Below are 21883 nucleotides of genomic sequence, written 5' to 3'. Positions count from 1 at the left end.
ATGACTAATAAAAGGATAACAAATGTGTAACCTGCACAGTGCTTCTCACTGTTCAGTACTTGATGGCCCAATGTGGAGTAGTCCTCATGTGTATAAATACACAAGTTTCCAATGCTGGAGCTAAGAAAGAACAGAGTTGAGGGCCCAAGCCTCAGTTGATTCTTTCTAGTTGCAGGCAAAATTGTGATCATATACATACATTAACTTGCCCATTACAGAATTTCATGTTTCTGTAGTATAGCATTTTTGTACTTTTATAATGCATTTATTTACATTGCAGCAGAATCCAAAGGTGCCATTCAGGGAAGGGTACTTCATTGTGTCAGGCTCTGTACAAACATATAATAATAAAATGTCCCTGCCTAAAAGAGCTAACAATCAAAACATGTGACAAGTGACCAACAGATGGAGATAAATACACAGAGGAAGGTGGGAGGAAGGACAAGGTAACATAGAAACAATCAGATTAGTTTAATAGCCTGTACTTATGGTACGTTCCCATTTCACTCACTGTCGAGTGCTTTGTACCAGGATCCTAAAGCATGCAACCAACCTCACCCTTTGACAGGCTGCCAAGTGAACAGTCAGCACACATCCCACAATGTCACAGCAGTGGGTAAAGAATTTGGGAGCAAGACACTAGTGGAAACTTTTACCAGTTGCAGGTATGTTTGTTATGAAGAACGAAAGGGAGGTGAAGGATGCTGAGATGAATTTCTTAAGTATTCTTGCCAGGTATGTGACATTTTGTGAGTGCTGATTTTAGTAATCATGAAAAATTGCAAACCTTTCCTAGACTTACTGTAGATCTGTGAGCAAGAGACCACTTTCTTAAAGAAACTTAGGTTCCAGTTGTCACTTAGTCTCCATGCAAACAAAACTGGATTCCAAAATGTCATTCTGAAGTCATTCCTTTTAGAGGCTTACAACATTTCCGGCATAGATACTATTTCTGCCGCTCCACATTTGCAGCTTTTTTCTGTCTGTGGGAGGGGATAGGAGTTAGGTTTATTTTCCTCATCAGCATGACAATATCTAGAACTAGATGACCTCTCTGACTTGTGGAGAAGACTTTAAAAAAGGGAGATCCCAGCTGTGCCTCTGCAGATTCATCTCTTCTTTGTGGGAATCCCCATGGAAGTCCCCAACCAAAATTGTATAGGGTCAAGACTCCAGGATGCATGCTGATTGACCTTGTAGCAGATGGGAAAGGGCAGAGAACCAGCCATCCCACCATGTCAAAACAAAGATCCATCTGGCTGGGGAGTTAATACTAGAGTTCAATGTGGAATTAATGTGCTGCTAGGTCTTTTCTGGGCTGAACCAGTAACTTGACAGAGACCAGTGCTTTCACCTTGATTCAGGACATGAAAGTCTCTGTGCCATCCAGCCCTCATTTGCCTTTGTCCTGGTATCAGTCCAGCGACTGAGAAGCGCTGAACCACAGTCTGCCCAGAAGTCTACTTCTTCCCATAATGCCGACAAGCTTGAGGTGCTTAATCTACCAATCACACTGAGACCCACGCCTCCACATCAGGCTAAGTGTTCAAATTCTTGTATCAGTTATTTCCTTGACATCAGACAAACAACCTAGAGCTAACCTCAGTGACCTCTGAGTTTCCTTCACTGATGCATAACCAACAATCAGAGGTGAGCCGGTAAGACCTGTCCCTTAATGTCAGGCTGGAAGTACCTATGACATGGTAGCTGTGACATGACAGCAGCTTGTCCATCAACAGCAGACCAGAAGCTAGAAGTGCAGACACCAATGACCAATGATAGTATGTCCAAACTGCCTCTTGAGTGAGCCTGGGCACATCACAGAGAAATGACTCCCATCTACTCATACCTGGTCCATACACATTCAGACCCACAAACAGCACAATAGATGGCTCAGAATAGCCTTTATCACATGCCCCAGCCCTGTTTAGTACATAGAGGCCTGTACTTTGACACGTGTCTGTAAAGCTGGAGGAGTCGAGCCAGTAACGTAAGAAAAATGCAAGCCATGTCTTCATGCCAACAAGCCAGAGGTGTTAAAAGACCTCCCAGAAATCTGTCTCTTGGTATCATCTGAGCATAATATGAATGAGGTATGTACCTCAGAGAGGCCTGAACTCTGACATCAGTCCAGGAAACTAGATCTTGCAGAAGCACATGCCCTGAAATCAGCGCTGAAAGATGCAGGTGCAGAGTCAATGACCTATCCTCTGCTGTCTGACCAATGAGGTAAAGATACTGAGTCACTCCACAGAGGCACTGAGATAAACTGAGCCAACTAAAGGCGTTGAGTCAGGGATGCCACAAAGGCCTGTGCATTGACATCAGACCAGCAAACTACCACTGCTGAGTCAGTGACATCAAGGTCTGCTCTTGAGAACGGGCCAGAAAGCAGCTTATGAGACAGTGATGATGACAGGGGCCTGTACCATCAGACCAGTGTGCAAAAGCTGCTGCATTAGCGTCATCACAGAAACCTGAGTCTTGGCAGGACGGATGATGAGCCTGGTATATCAACATCACCCTGGCAAGCTACAGTTGCTGAGAAAACATTCATGTAAAAGGGAACTTGTGAAGGAAATGGAAACCACACAACCCCGATCCCCACTAAAACAAAAACAAGAGTTCTCCATTCTTCTTTTGACACTGGGGATCTGATTCCCCTAGAGCAGCCTTTCTTCCTTTTCACTGCCTGGTGGAAATGAAGTGAGAGAAGATTAAGTGAGAGCCGCCCTTACCAATTCCATTGCCATAGACAAGGATCATTTAAACACAAAACACGGCCCAGTGATGGCTGAGTACAAGTCTTCCTTGGTCATAAACTTCCCGAGTCATGCATGGTGGGGGAACAAGTCATTTGGCTTATGTCAGCTACCTAATTATTAAATGGGGATATTTTTCTTTTCCCAGCATTGCCATGTGACTAATTTAATTGAGTTTCCAAAGTGCTTTCAGGTCTTCTAATGGAAGGTGCTCTGCATGTAAATATGTTTTTTTCTTATTCTGAGTTAGGATGGCACAGCTGCCCAGAGTACTCAGCAACACTCAAGCAGTTAAACAACGTTCCTTATTAATAGGACATGATTTCTCCAAAGTAATTCTCCTTCCCTGAGGTAATAATTAATGCTTCTGCAACACGCTCCTAGACACGCCCAGGACTGCAGGACCCAGGAGGCAGTAAAGATGACAAGTGTGGGCAAAAACATTTTTCTCTAGTTGGGCACAGTGCAGTTATGTTTTCTGCATTACCCCTACCCCTCCACCCCACACCCTCCCGCCCAAGGCACTTAGTGCATTAATGTGGTGGTATAACAATGCTTTCTGTGGTCCTTAAAATGAGCTTTAATATCATCCAAAGATCAGCCTTGGTCCTCTCCCAGCACTGCCCAGTGCAGGGTGAGGTATTTGCAGATCTGATTCTTTGCTTTAACTTTCATTTCTTGAAATCTTCCCCACCAGGAAACTATAATAAAAAAGTCAAGCTTTCCACTAAAATATAATTTTTGGCTTCCATTCTTGCCTCCTAATACTCCCAAGACGTGTTATGACCTGAGATCAGCCATGTCCTGCCATGCCATATTGCAGCAAATCAATGCTACAAGAAGCAGAGAGAGATCCTCAGGTTTTCAGTGTCAGTAACATTGTTCTGTTAAAAAAAACCCACAATATGTAGTTGCGTGTTATTTTCCTGTCTATTGCAGGCATAAGGTTCAGGTGTCAATCAGGCATATAGTAAGAGAGACTCTTATCAGCGGCATAGCCACACAACTCTGTGCATGGAGCAGCTGCACAGCACAACACTTGGGGCAGCACCAGCTCCTGCCATGACAACTTCTCTGTCAGGAAATGGGCAAAATAAGAAGAGTTCTGATTAAATCTGTGAACCACATAAGAGATGAATATAGGGCCCAAAATGAACATGGCTTAGATGTTAACAAATAGAGATGGGTCAAAACTGAAGCTGTGGGCCAAATTCAGCTTCACTTTTAAATGGATGCAACTCTTTTGAAGCGAATAAAGTTTTGCCTGCTCCATATCCCCCACAGTTATACTACTGCTCTTTACGAAACACTGAAATATTTAAAAAAATCATTTTCCTCACCTGCAATGAAATGAAGAAGTATTCACACATGAGTCAAGATTAGATTTAAACGGGGCCTTAGATTTTGTCAGACAAAATCTTGTGGGATTTACTAAGGAGATCTCATCCCTAAATTGGCTGAAAATTTACTAGATGTCTGTTGATCCCATTAGTTTTCTACTCCTTAAACTGAATGTGAAACAGGCCTGGAAAGGCAGACCTCTGGTACTTTGATTGAACCCAGATTCAAAATTTCAGTGGTGGATTCAGATCTGGAGTTTTAAACAGGAAATTTTCCCTCTCTCCAGTTTTGAGGCTCTGCAGGAATCAAACATAAGGAGCTAAATTCAGTCAATATAAGAAGGCAAAACTCCACTAGCTTCAAGAGTACCGTCCATTTACAGTAAAGCTGAATTTGGCCCACAGCTTCAGGTTTCACCCATCTCTATTTGTTCACATCTAAGCCATGATCATGTTTGGCCCTAGATTCATTTTTCTTGTGGTTTACAAATTAATCAGAACTCTTCTTACTTTGCCCATTTCCTGACAGAAGCAGAAAGCTTATCACAAGAGCACAGTTCCCACCAGTTGACATACAGGAAGTAACATGATAGTGCTGAGCAAATGAACCAAAAGATTATATGATCCTCGCAGTTAAGAAGTAAAGGAAAGAAGTACATACAGGGCACTCACGCACCCTCTTACCTCTCAGCAGCCAGGAAGAAGGAGAGACTAGATAGTGCAGGCTGGAGTCATCAGGCAACGCAGAACAGTAGCCTGATACTATCCCAACAAGGCTAGTAGCAGCATATCAGAGCAATCATTGCAGCAGCGACATAATGCCTACGAATGGACACTGCATTTATCCCAAGACAAAGTACAATCATTCAGATGTCCATGACTGTTGTTCCAGGACAAACCCTAAAAAGATTTATTAGAAAAGTGCTGTCAGTTTGTCCTGGGACATCACAAACCACATCTGAACAGTTATCCTGAGACTTTATCATTGAGTCAACAGCAGAAAAGTGCCAGTGCACTCAGCCACTCACTAAACCCTGACTGGAAGGGCTTGGAACAGCATGTGTACATGCCAATTCCAGGACTTTTCTGTTCTGGGACAAACACAGGCATAACTTGTCCCAGGACAAATGCAATATCTGTTCCCAGCCAACATCCACTTTTCAATGCAACGTATAGACAGCACCCTGAGCTTTCACTCATGCCCTTCAAGGTTGAGAAGATACTTAAATTGAAATAACTTTTCAAATCTCATTTATATTTTTGTTGTTTACTTTTCATGCTTTACCCAGCTTGGACAGTGAATATTCACTTACTGTTCTTCTGTACTACTGTGTGTTTCCTCAACCTGCAAAGGCATGTACAGATCCCAAAGCAAGTATTTCCATACAGCCTACCAAATAACTAAGCCCACACTCTACTTCATAGTAGATCTGTATAAGCCAGTGGGACAGATGAACTAAAGGAAGGTAAAATAAAGCCCTATGTTGCAGGTCACTTCAAACCCTTTCCTCAGGGCTGAATTTAGCACAATATTACAAAGACAAGTGCACAGTCTCTGAACTCTTCTTCAGCAAGCTGTGGGAAGAGAGAACTTTCCCTTAGGAAGCTGCTGCTACAGCATTGCCTTTGCTTGAATAGCCCCATCCCAGATCACCCCTGTGACAGACTCTTCTTGTAGCCTTTATAACAATGGGACTTAAGGAGCACTTTTGTACCTTGTCATAAAAAAGGAGCACTTTTGTACCTTGTCATAAAAAAAATCTTGCTTTCAACAAACCTAGATTGTAGGCCTAAACTATTAGATGGTATCCCCTTAAGAACAGCAATCTCATTTTGGGAGACAAACGGAGTGGATGCAGTCATAGAGGGCAGTGGTGCTCAGCATTTCTTACAAGCAGGCCAAACCTTAAAATCAGAAATGGGCTGAGGGCCGCAGAGAAATGTATTATAGTACAGTGGGGGTGTGGAGGGGAGGCAAACAGTACATATACAAAAATGTGTATTTATTTCTGCCAGAGCTCCGCGTGTGCAGTGCGCTCACTGGCAGGCAGCACAGATTCTGGCCATAGCCACTACTTTCATGCAGCTCTACAACCCAGGGGGGTGAACACTGCTACCATTCACCCCTTGACAAATTCAGCAGATGGAAAAAAAAGGGTGACAAGCGATGATGGCACTAACCCCGTGGGTGAAAGCAGTGAGTCTGACCCCAGCCCACAATGACATGCCAGTGAGCTCATGAGCCGGCGATAACCCATTCATATGAATTTCATGGGCCACATCTGGCCCACAACTGTGTAAGTTGAACAGCAGGGCTGCACTGTACTATGAAGTGCAATCATTCTTTTTAATTTTCTCTACTTCCTTGTGTCTGTGGGGAAATATCAAGTCAATGGCTGCAACCAAGCATTTGGGTTTTTGGGTTTTTTTATAGTACTCACTGCAACTTTCACTTCTACATTTGTATTCTCTGCTAACATATTTCACCCTTAAAACCCTTCACTCCTGCTACATGTCTCTTGTATATGTATGGGTTTCTTAAGAGCCCAATTCTGCAATGGGAATTCTGGGCACAGAGTACTCTGTTCCCAGGAACTAATGAATAGACAAACTTAGTGCGGTCATGTATCCTAAACCCTTCTCGTCCACCACCCTCACATCCACATTTAATTTTCTGAACAACTTACATCCCTCCCCAGGTACCACCTACTGGACACTGATGAACAGCACTGGCCCAATCACCACACCTAGAAATATCTTGCAGACATTGTTCTCTATATTCCTGGCTGGAATATCTATGAAGAGTGCTCCGTACAGGGAAACTGGAAACATTTAGCAAATAATTGTTTTTCCATATTTACTGCTTCAAAATCCAGACTGAGTGAAAGCATGTGTAACCTCTGCAGTTTTATAGAAAGAACTGAGGTTATCTTAGATCTGCTCTCGGAGACAATACCACAGCAACTCAGTGTCGGTATTTGAATAAACAACACTGTAAGGCAAAGATGCTACAGAAGACCACTAGCACTGCTAATCAATGCCAGAACAATTTCTTAGCCTATATGAAGACAGAGCCTGTGTTAAATCTCTGAAGTGAAATAAACAATGTGCATAATTTGTATTTCTTTTATTTATCAACTACATGTATAGAACAATCTCGTATAGCTAATCTAGGATTTCATATTGTTCATTCTATAAATTAATGGTAAATTGCTGCCATTAGTATCAAATAAATGAATGAACATATAAATTAGTGTCATGCATGTCATCAGAGCAAAGCCTCCTTTGTCATCTAAAGATATATTTTCTGTACCTAAAATGTACTGGCCTTTTTCCATAGAATATATCTTTGCTCACTCACCACTCACTCTTTTCACTCATACCTATCAAGAAGGGCTACCAGAGTCCCTATTACTGACCCCAGCTTACACACGAAGCTGAAGAAAGTACTGGCTACTAGGAAAACCTGGCTCTAGGAGCAGAAGAACACAAAAAAAGGAGATCTAAAACCATTTCTAAATGTTACTGTAATGGTTTTGCTGAAGTGTGGCACACCCTGAAAGCATAACAGCATGGCATGAAACCCTTATCACAGCACATCTGGGGAATGACCAATAAAACTCATTCATGATTTGCCATTTGTGACTAATGCAACTTTGCCAAACAGACATCAATCAGTCCAAGGGTTCAAGGGCTCTGAACTTGACAAATACTGCACCATCAGTCACCATGCTCCAACGGTGATGTACCCATGGTGCAGGGAGCCAGTAAAAGGACCTCAGTAATACATCAGTCAGTCAAAGATTTATTTGTGGGATTAGCAGATAATGTCCAATAACAAAAGAACACCATTACAATATGCTAGGAATAATGACTGTCTGAGAGTTCCAGTTTTTAAGCAGGCAAATGTTCCAATGACCTTTGCATATGCAAAGAGTACAGTTCCTAATTCAGCAGCAAAATACTAGACCAGATCCTACAATCAATTCAAAATTGCACAGCCGTCATCAGCTGTAATGAAAAGAACAGAAAAGAAGCTCAGCTATAGGAATTTATTAAGATATAACATGTTTCCATTACTATGCCATGACTGAAGGGATGAAGGATGATAACAAATATAACATGTTATATATACCACCCTTTCATCAGCATTCTTTACCCTGAAGAATGTGGACCAGCATGTACATTTTACAAGCACAGATTTCAAAATGCCCTTAGAGAAGTGACCCTCTATATAGAGCAAATTAAAAAATTACTCAGTTCTACGCAGTCTGTCTCTAGGTAATGACTAATATAAAACCGATTTACAACATAGGAAGGAAATGCAAAATGAAGATCAATTTCGATATTTTTAATATTTTATATGCCTTAAAAGAGTAAAAATTTATAAATCCTGAAGTACAAATTGCATTTCTGTATTGATTTTTTTAAAGTTCTGTTGCTCAAAAACTTCAGTGCAAAAGCTATATGCATGATAGCTGAAATGACTGAATTAAGATTCAGTTTCTGAATTAAATGCTCTCATGATAATGTTTCTTCAATTACTCTAAGAGGAAAATCAATTTGGGCATCTGTTTCACTTGGAAAAATGTATTTACAAACCTTTGTAAAAAAAAAAAAAGGCAAGCATAATGAATCAGTTGTCTCAGTTTCTGAATCAAACTGACAGCCATCTGTCTCTCTTCCAGACTAGGGATTACCAGCCACTTCTGATTTTATCACAAACTTTGAAAAAATTGATGGAATACAAATACTTAGGTCCACAATTTGCTCCATTACCTCCCCTGAAATTAATACTCAAATGTTACTTTGGTATAACTAAGAGTGAAAAATGTTCCCATCATCCCTGCTGCAAAATGTGACAATATCACTCTTGATATCCAATGCCAATCCTCTCTCTAAGTTCATCTTTTGGCAACTACTGGTTAGAAGACTACTGAAAAGGCAATATTTTCCTTATAGCAAGACACAAGAGGTCAGTAACTCCAGTCCATTAGTTCCAGATAACACCATAAACAAAGTTATGGAAAAATGAATATGAGACAAAGCAAAGAACTAGCAATTTTGATAAAAATGGCTCTCCAAGAGGAAGAGCCGTGAATACAGTTTTACCATGAAAAATATAAATCTCACTTCCACCTACCAGAAAATTACAGACTGAAGGAATGTATATGCATGTAATTACTCAGTTAGCAGAGCTTATTTGACAAATTTCAAAAGGTTTACATGTCTGATGTGCCAAACCTAATCCCCTAAACCAGACTCTGTGTACGTTCTCACTGTCAATGCACCCCCAAATGCATATAAAATTCCTCTCCCTAACACAAATCATTGTTTCTACGTGCACAGAGACCACTGCTGAGTCTTGGGATTGCTGAGTAGCGCAGAAGGATGCAGGCCAAAAACCTTACCTCCAACTGTCTCATTATAGCTTCTGGCATGGACTAACAAGAACTTCTGAGGAGTAGTCATCTTTAATAACACCAACCGCAAGAACCACTTATACATAGCGCTTTGCTACATTTTGGCCCATATACTGAAGATTTTATTCTCCTTCTAGTTCTAGAGTCAGATTCTGATATCCTAAATAGTACCTTACTCCATAGACAGTTCTAGCGAAGCCAAGAGGATCCTGCTCAAGGACGGTGCTGCTCATCACAAGTAAGGTGTCAGAATCAGGCACACTCTCCTCGTACTTCAATTTTCAGATATGTCATCAGAGGAAGGCAGGAGCACATTTATAAGCAACGCAAAAATCATCTAGCATTCTCAAGAGAATCAACACAGCTTCAGAAAATTTGCATTGGACAGAAGTTATGTGATCAAAGGCAGCATCAAAGCCATAAATAGTGTAATATAATCACTGGTTAGTGTTCATGTAATAACATCCCCTGTGTCACTCAAAAGTTTCCAGACTGATATGGAGAGATGACAACATGTCCATAAAATAAGATTTCCCAAGAATAGAGGTATTAAAGGACACAGTTCAAACCCATCTTTATTACCTCCAATCTAGATATGTCAACTCATAAAAGTACTTTAAATGATGAGTTTTGCATTGTTTGAAGGTTTGCTGAGGGAGGTGCGCAGGAACGCTGTTGTCATTGCTCTGTTTGGAAAAGCCTACAGCTCTAAGGTTATTTTTACAATTATATGATGCAGGGGTACATTTCCCTACTCCTTCAGGAAAAAGTATGAAAAAAGGTCTGTAGTATGAAAAAAGGTCTAAGTTGGCTGCATCTAGATGAGCGCGGCCGTGAGGTATGTGGCGCCACAAACATGTCTGCAGTGCCACATACCACACATTTAGACATTCTCCACGCTGCAAGGGATCACTGCCCGTGCATGTGCTGCTCCACCTTTTTTTTGTGGTTTTTTTTGACCGCTAGATATCGAGGGGTCAAAAAACCCTGCAGGGGAAAGAAGCAGAGCATCTCCCACACAAGCAGTGCGTGCCACTCAAAACTGGAGCTGAGCCACCTGGAGCCATGCTGAGGCTGCTGGCCAGGCTCCACACTGCAGAATTGCTGCTGAAGCAGCCCCAGGAGTCCCCCAGGACTCCAGGTAAGGCTGCTGGGGCCAGCCCAGTGCTGGTCCCAGCCTCCTCTACCCCACCCGGGGTAACTTGCTATGCACCAAAGCGCACGTGGCACAGGTGTTCCCCAGGGCCAAGTTGCAGCAGCACAAGGTGTGCCACTGCTATTTGTCCCTGGGCGGGACAAGTCCATGCTCATCTGGACGTGTTCAGTTGTGTGCATTTCCCCATCGACTTCATTTAGGGCCATTTATCCCACTTTGCTACCTTATTATTGAAAACTGAATTTAGGTAGGAGAAAAAGATTTATAGCCCACTATAAAATATCCTTATCACTCTTTTGGGTGGAAAACTAAGTCCCAAACATCTTTCTCCTCTAAAGATGTAGTGTTGTCTCATGATTAGAAAACAGAATTGTGAGCCAGGGTTTCCTATGGGGAAATCCTGGCCCCATTAAAGCCAATGGTAAAATGTCCATCAATTGTATTAGGATCAGGAGTTTACCCTTGGATCCTGTGTTGCACTGGAACAGTTACCTCTCGGCTCTGAATCTCAATGTCTCTATCTGCTAAATAGCTGTAATACTCCCTCATTTCACAGGGGTATATGCAAAGCTTGATGACTTCAATGTCAGTGAAGTATGTTAAGCCTGATACAAAGTCCTTCTCATCGGTGGGGATTTTTCCACGGACTTCAAGAGGTTTTTGGATCAGGCCTTTGAGAGCCTTAGATGAAAGATGAAAAGTGGCAATTACAAAATATTGTTATAAATCTTTTCCCAGCCCCATCTGCAACTGTCTCCCAAACAAATGCTTAATTGACTTTTCTGTTCATTTGAGCATTTATCTGAATCTGTGCATGAGGAAATGGAAAACGTTAAGGAAAACAAAGTTTATGAGAAATACCGCTGTATTTTATAGAACTGTATTAGACCCAAATCCACAGTCTACTTGTAAAATTTACAGTAGGACGACCACAATGCTTACACAGCTTGGTTACAGCTCAGGATAGAGTTCCTTACCAAAAGACAATAAAATCTTGACTCCATCACACGGGACGATGCCTCTTTCTACAATATTTCCTTTCAACTTGACCTTTGTTTTAGATGGTATGTAACAGTGATTCAGTTTTACCACATAATGAAGGTAACTGATAAAAATCAGGTAGTTGCCAAGCATTGGGAAATATTTTCATTAAAAAGGAAAGTGCCACTTTAATTGTGTAGAGCTTAACAATTCTACTGTGCGAACATAATGTAATGTAATATAATTTTATCTTGAATTAATAGTACAGCCATTAAAAAAAAAGAATAAGAGCGAATCCTACCACTGGTAGTTATTGGATACCCTTTTCTATGCCTAACAAGATACATTTTCACAATTAATTAATAAGTAAAAGAATTGCCTAGATTTAACATTTAAACTATGTGTACAGCAAAAGGAAAAGTAATAAATGACTGTGTTTAAAACAGCAGAAGCTCTGGAGATCTATGATCCAAATAATTTCTTTGCTTGGGATTAACAGCTTAATGCAGGAACACGGGTTCTCATCAGAGAAACCCACTTTGCTCAAGTATGGATAATAAATGCTAGTTCAAGACAGTTGTAGAATAAGCTGTTGTCCTCTACAGCCATACTAATAACAACCCCAACTACAGACAGAGCCAGAGAGTTGTGAGCATGATAGCGCTGCAAACCCCTCACCGCCTGAGCTGTGCCACAAAAAGTACATATGATGTTTGTCGATCACTAGGGATGACCACGGGCAATCCCATTTGGGAATTCTATAGCTATCCTGAATTCACAAGAACAGGTGTATTAAGCTGTCCACAGTCACAAGGGCTTAATTGAAGTAGAGATGGCCCTCAACCAAAATCCTTAGACTGATCTGAGCCCCCAGATCTCAAATCCAAATAACCCGAAACTCTGGGGACAGTTCAAAATCCAGACACATGCCCAGATCTGCATGTTTTGGTTGGAGCCCATAGCTAGATGCTAGTTTTATACTAAAAGAAATAAGAGCATTTAAGGAAAATGACACACCACCTGGTTCAGTAAAAAACAATATCAGTTTATTGCCCCCTTGCTCTTAATGAATAGGAGTGGCAGGGGAAAGACTCCCTTACAAACAAACAGCGGAAGGGGAGAGAGGGAAATGACAGGACAGGGTCAGAGGTGATCTGTCTCAACATCTTAGTTGTTGTTTCTTCTCAGATTAGGGACATGGTGTGGGCAGTGATTTTGCCTTTTCCTTCTTGGCAACTGAAAAGGAAAAAAAAAAAAGAGAGAGAGAGAAAGAGAGAGAGAGAGAGAGAGAGAGAGAGTGCAAAATGAGTAACTGCAAGCGGCAAACACCAATTGAGAGGCAAGAGCCTAATAAGCTGGAAGAATATTGGTCTACTGCTGAGAAGTGGCAATTGTACATACTAAGTGGCTTACACAACCAGGATCACAGACTCATGCATGAATCCAGTTTATTGTGTGACAATTAACATGTGAAAATGTGAAAGGACAGAAGAGCACACCCATTTGTGGCTTTACTCCAGGGTCACCATTCATGTTGTGCAAAACTTCTTGTGGAGGACCAGCGTAATGCCACAAGAGGGACCACTAGCCATATTTTAAGCTATTCTCTCCATCTAAAAGCATGTCTGCATGGCACAATGTAGTGTAAACCGAACCAGGTTGAGTCCTGGAAGCCAGATAGCCGGGTTAGCACAGCATACCACTCAAAGTAATGAGCACTGCTTCTGAAGTGCAGGTTTCCCTCGCTTTATGCAGTTTCTGTATGTGCGAATTTGCTCTTATACAATGACCCTTTTTATACCAAAAATTTGTTATATGCAAGGTAAATCCACTCTTATGCAATCGGTGTGGTGGAAGCCTGCAATCAGCTGCTTTGTGTGGTGCGTTGTGGGAGGGACACACAACAAAATATCATCTCCTGTGTGGATCTGTGCTCCTCGCTCGTCGTCTGCGACATGTGTTTCTGTAGTTGCCATCCCCATTATGGCTTCTAAGCATCCTGCTATCTTATCTCCTACCTCTCTCCCTGGTCCATCAATGAAGACTTCACAACCCTCTCTTCACAACAACTAAACATTCACCACCACCCTGTGCTTGTCTGCACTGTCTGCTGTTGGCAAGTACCAAAACTGCCTTGTAAAAGTGGTAGAAATGGGTCTGGGGATCAGTACAGTTGAGGTCTTGGAACATATCCCTATATGTTACATTGTAAAGTGGGTTTCCTTTATGGGAATTCGAGTTACGTGCCGTTTTCCAGAAACACACGTACAGCATAAAGCGAGGGAAGCCTGTAGGCTAAGTAGCTTGGGGACAGCTCTGTTACTGCAGCAATACTGTTTCTGGTACCTGAGATACCTTCGATATCTCAACATGGCACTGCATTTTACTAAGAATACATTTCTGGAAGGGCACTTCTGGTCAGAAAAAAACGACTGGAAAAATAACCATTTTTTACTGGATAAACTTTTAGTCAGAGACTGATCGTTACACAATAGTGGCAAAATAAGGGGTTTTTACTACTACATTTATTTACCTACCATATACACGTTCCCTTAAAATAATCCCACCAAAATTGGGGTGCATGTCTTTAGTTAGATTCAGGATCATATACAAGCCAATCTGACTACCCAATTATATACAACCCAATCTGACTTTCAATTCCCTTGTTAGGTTTGTAGATCTGGTAAATGGGAAAAACATCTTTTTTTTTAACAGGCAAAATAAATGTGATATGGATCGCTGAGCAACAATAGAACACCATGCCATTTTAATAAAATCATTTTTCAAAGTATAGATACACTTCAGATATTATTTAAATATATATTATTACCTACCTTTATAAAATGATGTCCGTCTACTTACAGCCAGGTTGGACGTCTTCATTGGCCCAGACTTGTTGGCTCAGATCAAGTGATTTATATGAAGAGTTTGCCTTGCAGCTTAAGCTGCAAAACTGTACCTTAGAATAACAACACTCCCTATAACAATGTCAAATCGTTGGCCATCATTGCAAGAGAGGGACCGAATGGATAGAGTATTAGTGGGAATTGCCTGAACTAAAGATGACAGTTGTTCACAGGACAGTTTAAGATAATAACAGCAAGGCATCATTTTCTTTATTTCTTGAGGCTCAATGAATAAACTGGATAGTCAGAACAGCTCCTTGAGAAAAGCAAGTGGGGCATGGTAGATGGAAATAACTGAGCTTATTATATTAATGTGTATGAGTATGAACTAGACCCTTGGAGCTCCTGATGGTTTTGGCTTACTCACATGGCTCTAAGAATACAGATGCTGGTGTAAGGCCTCAAAATATATATATTATCAGTTGGGAAAGGTCTAAGACTGAAATTACTCAAACGAACTAAGCAGATCAAGCGATCTGAGTTCCTCAAACCCAATGACTTTTGAAATGATTTTTCCATGCTTGTTGTGCCTGTATAATGTATTACTTGGTACATGTTGTCTTACTGAATCCTTATTATAGTTACCATCTACAGGGCAAAAGACTTCAAAAGTCTTACAGGATCTGGGTTTGAATCAAGAGAAGCTGACTGCATCCTTGGGCCAGCTTTGGTATTTAATTTCCTAACATGACGAGTGTTGTCAGAGACACCTCCGCTTGGCTACTGTTTGAAAAGCCTCAGAAAACACTCATGAATAGAAAGCCACCCCTTTCAAAGCCAGGAAGTTTTTAAGCTACTCTTCCATCCAAAGAAAGTATTTTATATGAAGAACAGGCTAAGAGAAATCATCTAAATCTAAAAGTAGTAGGAAATGTTATTACTCATTTGATGTAAACCAGATTAAGTATCACTCAGCTGGTTTTACAGGCCATAATACATCTTGATAAAAATTCAGAAATATTAGGCACAATAATATATACATTTTTGCCCATATACCACACAACTAGAATAGGTCATATGCCACATATGAGGTAGTGACAGAGTCATGGGAATGCTTTTGGCTTTTTTCCTTTTCAAAGGACCAGAGAAAGCAAAGTACTTCTAGCCATTTCAGTAATGAAAAAGGACAAATTGTTGTGGTTATCTATTTGTTAGTGTTAAAATGTCACTGGCTACAATAAGTTCCTGAGACAAATATGATCTTTTTCTGAGATGTGTAAGTGAACACCACTTTTTATTTTATTACAGGCAACCCCCACTTAATGCTGTCTCACTTAGCGCTGTTTCACTATAATGCTCATTTGAAATTGATACCTGATTTAACTTAGCACTCAGCGAGTTTCATCATAACACTCACAGTTGCCATCTTGGGTCATTAAAAACAGTCGCCATCGTGGGCCATCAGATACTTTTGGTTTCGCTTAACGCTCATTCTGCTTAACGCTGGGTTTGTCAGGAACCAATTAAGAGCGCTACGTGGGGGTTGCCTGTACATACAGTTCCAAGTACTCCGTGTATTTGTGGCTCTCTGCACCTTTGGGCTTTGACTGCCTTACACAGAGGAGCTTTGTAAAGGACTGACATGACACCTTCCTTGGGCAGCAGAACCATTCCCGAAGAGCTCACCAGTTTGGGCAACTGAGCCTGTAAGTTACCAGCTAGTTAAGGACTAGCCAGTTAGGTTGCTCTGGTTGGCTCTGCAGAGTTAGTACCTTCTGGACAGTTATTTCCTTTTGTGTGAGGGTGACGGGTGTATCTAGAGTGAGAGACTCTTGACTGGGGTTTCAACCTGCTTTTCCAAACAGCTGGTACCACCCAGGCCTCTCTGACATGCTGAAAAGAGACTTCTGAGCCCTGTACCATACATAAATCTCTTTAACGAATGAGAAGAAAAACATCTGTGAGCTGTCTGCATTAGTGTGAATCTGGCAGACTGAACAGCAAACTCTTGTCGCCCTACAGCCTTTAAATTTCTTGTTTTCCTTGGGTTCATTAAATACATAACAATCTGTTACCAGAAGATGGTTACTACGTGTGCAGGCTGCAAAGGAGCCACTTCTGATAGCGCTAGCTGAGATACAGAAATACACAGAGAGGGGAGGGAACTCTCCCTTCCTGTTCTTCATAATTTACCAGAGCAAAGAGAGGACTGGTTACATCCAGTGTACTAAATTAAGGAAGCTTTGGGGGGAAGTGCTCAAGCAGTTTCCTTTAGTTATTGCCAACTGCACGAAAATACTCAGCTTTACATTTGGAATATCTCATGCAAATAAAACCTGCAGCATCCAGCAGAGCTGGTGGCAACTTGCGGAGGCTGCAGCAGGAATTGAGTGTTAAGGTGTGAGGAGATGAAAAGACAAAAGAGGAATTTTTTGTAGCAGGTGTCCTGCCTTCTGAGCTAACCAAACTAAGTGGATGCAGATATCTTTAGAAATCAAGGGCAAATTAGCATTACTGTGCGGCATAACCTAGCCCTGATCCGGAAGTGTGGGGAGGGAGCATGGACCAGTCTGGCAGGCAAAGAGGCAAGTGTGGGGTTTGTGGCTTGGAAATTTAGCAGGAGGGAGGGTGGCTGTACGAATGGTCACCACCAGCTCCCCACTGCCAAATTTCCGGACCCATGGGGATCCCTGCAGGCTAGATGAGATGGCTCTGTGGGACTCATTTGCCCTGCAGGTGAGAAGTTCAGCGCATGAACAGTCCCATTGACTTCCACCACTTAAGAGGTAAGACATTACTAGCTGTAAAGCTGACAAGATTAGGAGTCATTTAATGGAATCAGATAATACCCCACATTAATAAAAGTGACAAAATCTGGCCCTTTACAACTGGGTTAATTTTGTGATAAAGAACAGCAACTGATGCCTCAGCTACTTCTTCTCACATGAAGATTTTCTCTTTGAAAAGAGACAAGCTTCCTTGCTTGTCATCTGATCCAGCACCAAGCAGTGCCTAATTTTTTTTTCTTGAAAACCGTTCCAGAGAGAGATCTATAGAGATGTAGGATCTATGCTTATGTTTCAACTGGCATTTTAAATACCTCTGGGAGCTATTTATGAGGCTGCAATAATACCAAATCTTGTATTTTCATATTATTTCAGTTCCTGGCAGGTGGAGATAGCATGAAGAGACTAACAGTTATGTGATTTTGGTCCCATAAACAGCACTCTGCAGGCCAGACTGTGCAATCTTCAGTCTATCTGTTGCCCCCATGGCCAAGACAGTAGCCCTCTCACAGGAGCAGACACCTGCTACCATGAGTCAAGGGTCCATGCTGCTCCTATATATTAAGTCACTTAAGTATGAATGTCCATTAAAGAAAAAAGATAATGCACATTATCACAGACACTCTCCAACAGCAAGCTGACTTTGAGCTATTTGCTAAAAATATGGTATCCAAAATAATTACCAGGGATCCTAGGTTTTCATTTAAAAAAAAAACAAAAAACCTAAACTAAATTTGCTGATAAAAAACCCCATAAAATTCTGTGTTTTTTGTGGAGTGACCCCCCCCCCCCCCCTTCCAACACTGACTGGCCAAGGGGCCCTGGCAGTAGTGGGGGCCCAGGGCTGCCATGGATGTGTGCGCCATGGTGGTGGCTTCTATGCAGTCATAGGAGTATTTGAGGGAAGACGACTCTATGGTGGTCAGGCTATGGTAGCAGATACCTCCCCATATATGCTCCTCCAAATCTCCTCTCTGGCCCACAGCCCCAGGAGTAGCAGGCAGGCATATGGCTCTAAAAGCATAAACAGTTACTTTCTCAACATGCCAGTATAAATATAGCTGGGAAATATGTATGTCCCATCCCTTGTTGCAGTCGCTGCCCACTCCCTCTTGCTCCATTCCACACAAAAAAGAAAAAAAAATCAGGAAGTAAAACTGACTCCTCAGTTCCAACATATAGAGCCCAGAAATGAGATGAGAAAAAGACAGAAGTGTTGATCTGCTTTGAACCATGGCTTTTAACTAGGCACCCTCCCCCTTGAACTTCCTACAACATAACACCAGTCTCCCCATAACTCCTTTCTCTAACAATATCCTGAGGAGAACTGACCTAAATATTGAATCCCAGCCTAGCTTCCAGACTGACATCAGTCCATGTGCTATTTGGAAGTACAGCTGTGCCAGTTATTTTGTCAGTGCACAAAAATGAATGATTCTTCAGTACAAACAGAGAAGCTAAAAAACTCATCTTTACTGCATGGGAAAATCTATATCAACTTGTTACATTAACTAATTGCAATATAGCCAACCCTAAGGAACTGCAAATCATTATCATGTCCCTCCTGCAAATCATGACATCGCCTAAAAATCATAAGACTTTTTAAAAATACATGTTGTGTTCTTTTTTTCTTTTGCCTTTCAGTTTCTGAGCCTTTCGGGTGCACTCGTTTTATATTTCAAGTTTGTCTTGGCAACCAGGAGGGCCAGGAGCATACTTCTTAAAAATGAAAACTGAGATTCTTATGCAGTCTCTTGAATGCAGCAGCTGCAGGATTAAGCAGTAAAAAATTGGAAGAACTGGCAACACTGTAATTACTTCACTTTACTTAATTAATATGCACAACCCCTTTCTTGAGATAGCAATACTTGGAAGTGTCTCCTTCTAAAGAAAGGGCAGAATCACATCCATGTGAAATGCTTTGTACAGTACCCTATGAATGAGATAAATTTAAAAGTAATAAAATTTCACTTAATACTTCTTAAGCTGATGGTAATATATGGTAAGTGAAGCAAAATGACACAAAGAGAAATCTATTGCCAATGGACTAAAGGATAATGAGGAGTTTTCAAGAATATTTTGAAAATATATTCAATTCTGGTTGAATTGTTAATAATAATGAGGAAAGGCATAGTGTTCAATAAATATTTCTCTTCTGCATTTAGGAAAAAGTCAGATGGAGCAATGATGATTAAATAGCAGCTACTAAAGTCAATCCTTTTTAAAAATAAGCAGATCTAAGTAACTTGCATTCAGGAATCTTAAAAGTCAGTGAATGATTACTCCACACCGTTAATGTTGATTTTCAAGGAGGCAAGGAACAAGTGCCAGAGAAGCGTCAGAAGACTGGAAAGAAGACAATATTATGCCAATAATTTAAAAGGGTAAATGGGATTATTCCAGGTAAAATAAAGAAATGGCTAATATGGATTAAACTCATAAAGAATTGAAGAAGGAAATATAATTAGTAACAATCACCATGGGTTTTATTGTCTACCTTGCCAGGGATTTGGGGGGGATTACAAATTTAGTTGGTAAAGGTAATTGTGTTGATATAGTATATTTAGACCTCCATAAAGACATCTGACTTTGTACCTCGGAACATTTTGATTCAGAAACAAAAAACAATACAAAAGTATGATGGCACACATTGTTTGCTTTGAAAACTGGCTAGCAAACATATCTCTAATTGTAAATGGAGAACTGGGAATGTTTCTAGTGAGGTGCCGAAGGGACCAATTCTTGGCCTAGCCTATTTAACATTTTTATTAGTAACCTGTGTGATTTCATAAAATAACCACTGATAAATTGTAAAAATGACAGATGCTAGGGGAATGGTAAATAATAAAGTAAAATCATAAATAATAAAGACTGGTAAATAATAAAGTTCTGGATCACCTAGTAACTTAGGTACCAGTGAACAATGCATCTTTTAAAGCAACCACATATATAGTCAAACAAACAAACATCTAGGACATACTTAAAGAACTCTAACCTGAGAAGCAGTGACTGTGAAAAATACTTTAGTGTCAGGGTGGATAATCAGAGGTCCTAATATGCTGCTGTGGCCAAAACAGCTAATGTAGTCTTTGGAAGTATAAAAAGTTATACTTCTGAATTTGGCACTGGTACAACTGCTACTGAAATAATGCAGCTAATTCTGGTGTCTAGAGACCGTGTAGGATGTTGCTAATTGGAGAAGGTTCAGAAAAGAACCATGAGGATGATTCACAGATTCAGAGTCATGCCTTATAGAAAAGGCTCCAGCATCTTAATCTACTTAGTTTATCATAAAAGACTAAAGAATGACTTCAGCACTGTCTGCCAGTACTTAAGTGGGGAACAAAATTTTGATTATAGAGTCTTCAGTCTTGTTGACATGATCCAGTTACCAAGAGTTGCATCAGGTTCTCCATCACTGGCAATTTTTAAACAAGAATTAATTGAAGCAAGCCCTAAGACCTGTGCTACACAAGAGGTCAGAAAACTGGAACACAGTGGCATCTTTTGGTTTTGTGTTCTGTGAAATTAGCTTGACTCATCATTGCAAGAAGCAAGTATCTCTCATTGAAGTTAGTGGAACTACCTGCATAAGTGCTACTCACCCTAAGCAAAGGTTGAAAAAAAATCAGGCCCTCTGCATACAACTTGTATTTTCTTGTTTCAGTTCTAGCATTATTTTATCTTTAATCTGTACTCTTTGTTGCATGTTTAGACGACAGCATTGTTAGAATATACAAAAGGCATATGCATAACTAAAACAATGGATTGTGCAAAGGAGGGCATTAGCAATCCAATCAATCATATAAAAGAGTGGAGTTTTTACAATGACGTTCAAAATACTTAACTTGTCAAAACAGAGAAACACGTATTACCTGGGAGGGTTTGGATATTATTAGCCCAGTCAGGAAGTGTTAGAATTATTTAACCACTGTTCAGTCTTCTTTCAGATAGAATGTATGAAAAATGTTTGCAATTTTACCCAGTCTCTGCCCTTCCCGACCTATATCCAATAATAACAATTCATCTGAAACCTCTGTGGGGAAAGTAATTTTTGCCAACAACATATATACGATGTGCAACACAAACTACAAGGGGATTATTTTCCAAATGAACCAATCAGTAACTTTAAATCTTCATTAAACATGATTGTTTCACTGTAAAAAAATACTCTCAGTTGTATTATATTTCAATTATAATAAAAGATAATCCATTTAATGACGTATCTATTGTATCTATAACAGAGATAACATAAAACACTAATGTAGCTATTTTAATGCTCTCCAAGTCTTCATAATTGTACTGGATTTGCAGTTTTTTTTCCATCTGCCAGCACATTTTGACATCTATTTAACAGTATTAAAACTCATCATTTCAAGAATGTTATAATACAGTATTGGTTTTTAATGGCTGAGGCAAAACAGTGTACTAAAATGGGTTTTGATAACAGATACTTGCAGTGACTTTGTGATTTATAAGACTATTATCAAGCACAGAAGGCTGCTTCTCAGTAATACTAAGGTTATCACACACATTTAAAACCCAGACCATTCAAAGTTATTGCCACTCTTCAATAACATTTAGAAACA

At 40.5% G+C, this 21883-nt stretch overlaps 1 protein-coding gene across 4 annotated transcripts in view; it reads right to left on the bottom strand.

Moving 5' to 3' along the window:
• FAM53B (family with sequence similarity 53 member B) overlaps positions 1-21883 on the bottom strand; it is a 142878-nt gene that overhangs the window by 111368 nt on the left and 9627 nt on the right. The window contains exon 1 of one of the 4 annotated variants that reach the window (XM_059730050.1): positions 803-1009. The exons of the other annotated variants lie outside the window; for them this stretch is intronic. The gene's annotated coding sequence lies outside the window, so the exon portion shown is untranslated. Of the gene's footprint in view, positions 1-802; positions 1010-21883 lie in introns of those variants that run through there. 4 annotated transcript variants of the gene reach the window in all.

This window comes from Alligator mississippiensis, chromosome 6 (assembly GCF_030867095.1).
Source record: "Alligator mississippiensis isolate rAllMis1 chromosome 6, rAllMis1, whole genome shotgun sequence".
NCBI classification, from domain to species: Eukaryota; Metazoa; Chordata; order Crocodylia; family Alligatoridae; genus Alligator; species Alligator mississippiensis.
This window is presented reverse-complemented; position numbering and strand designations above follow the sequence as displayed.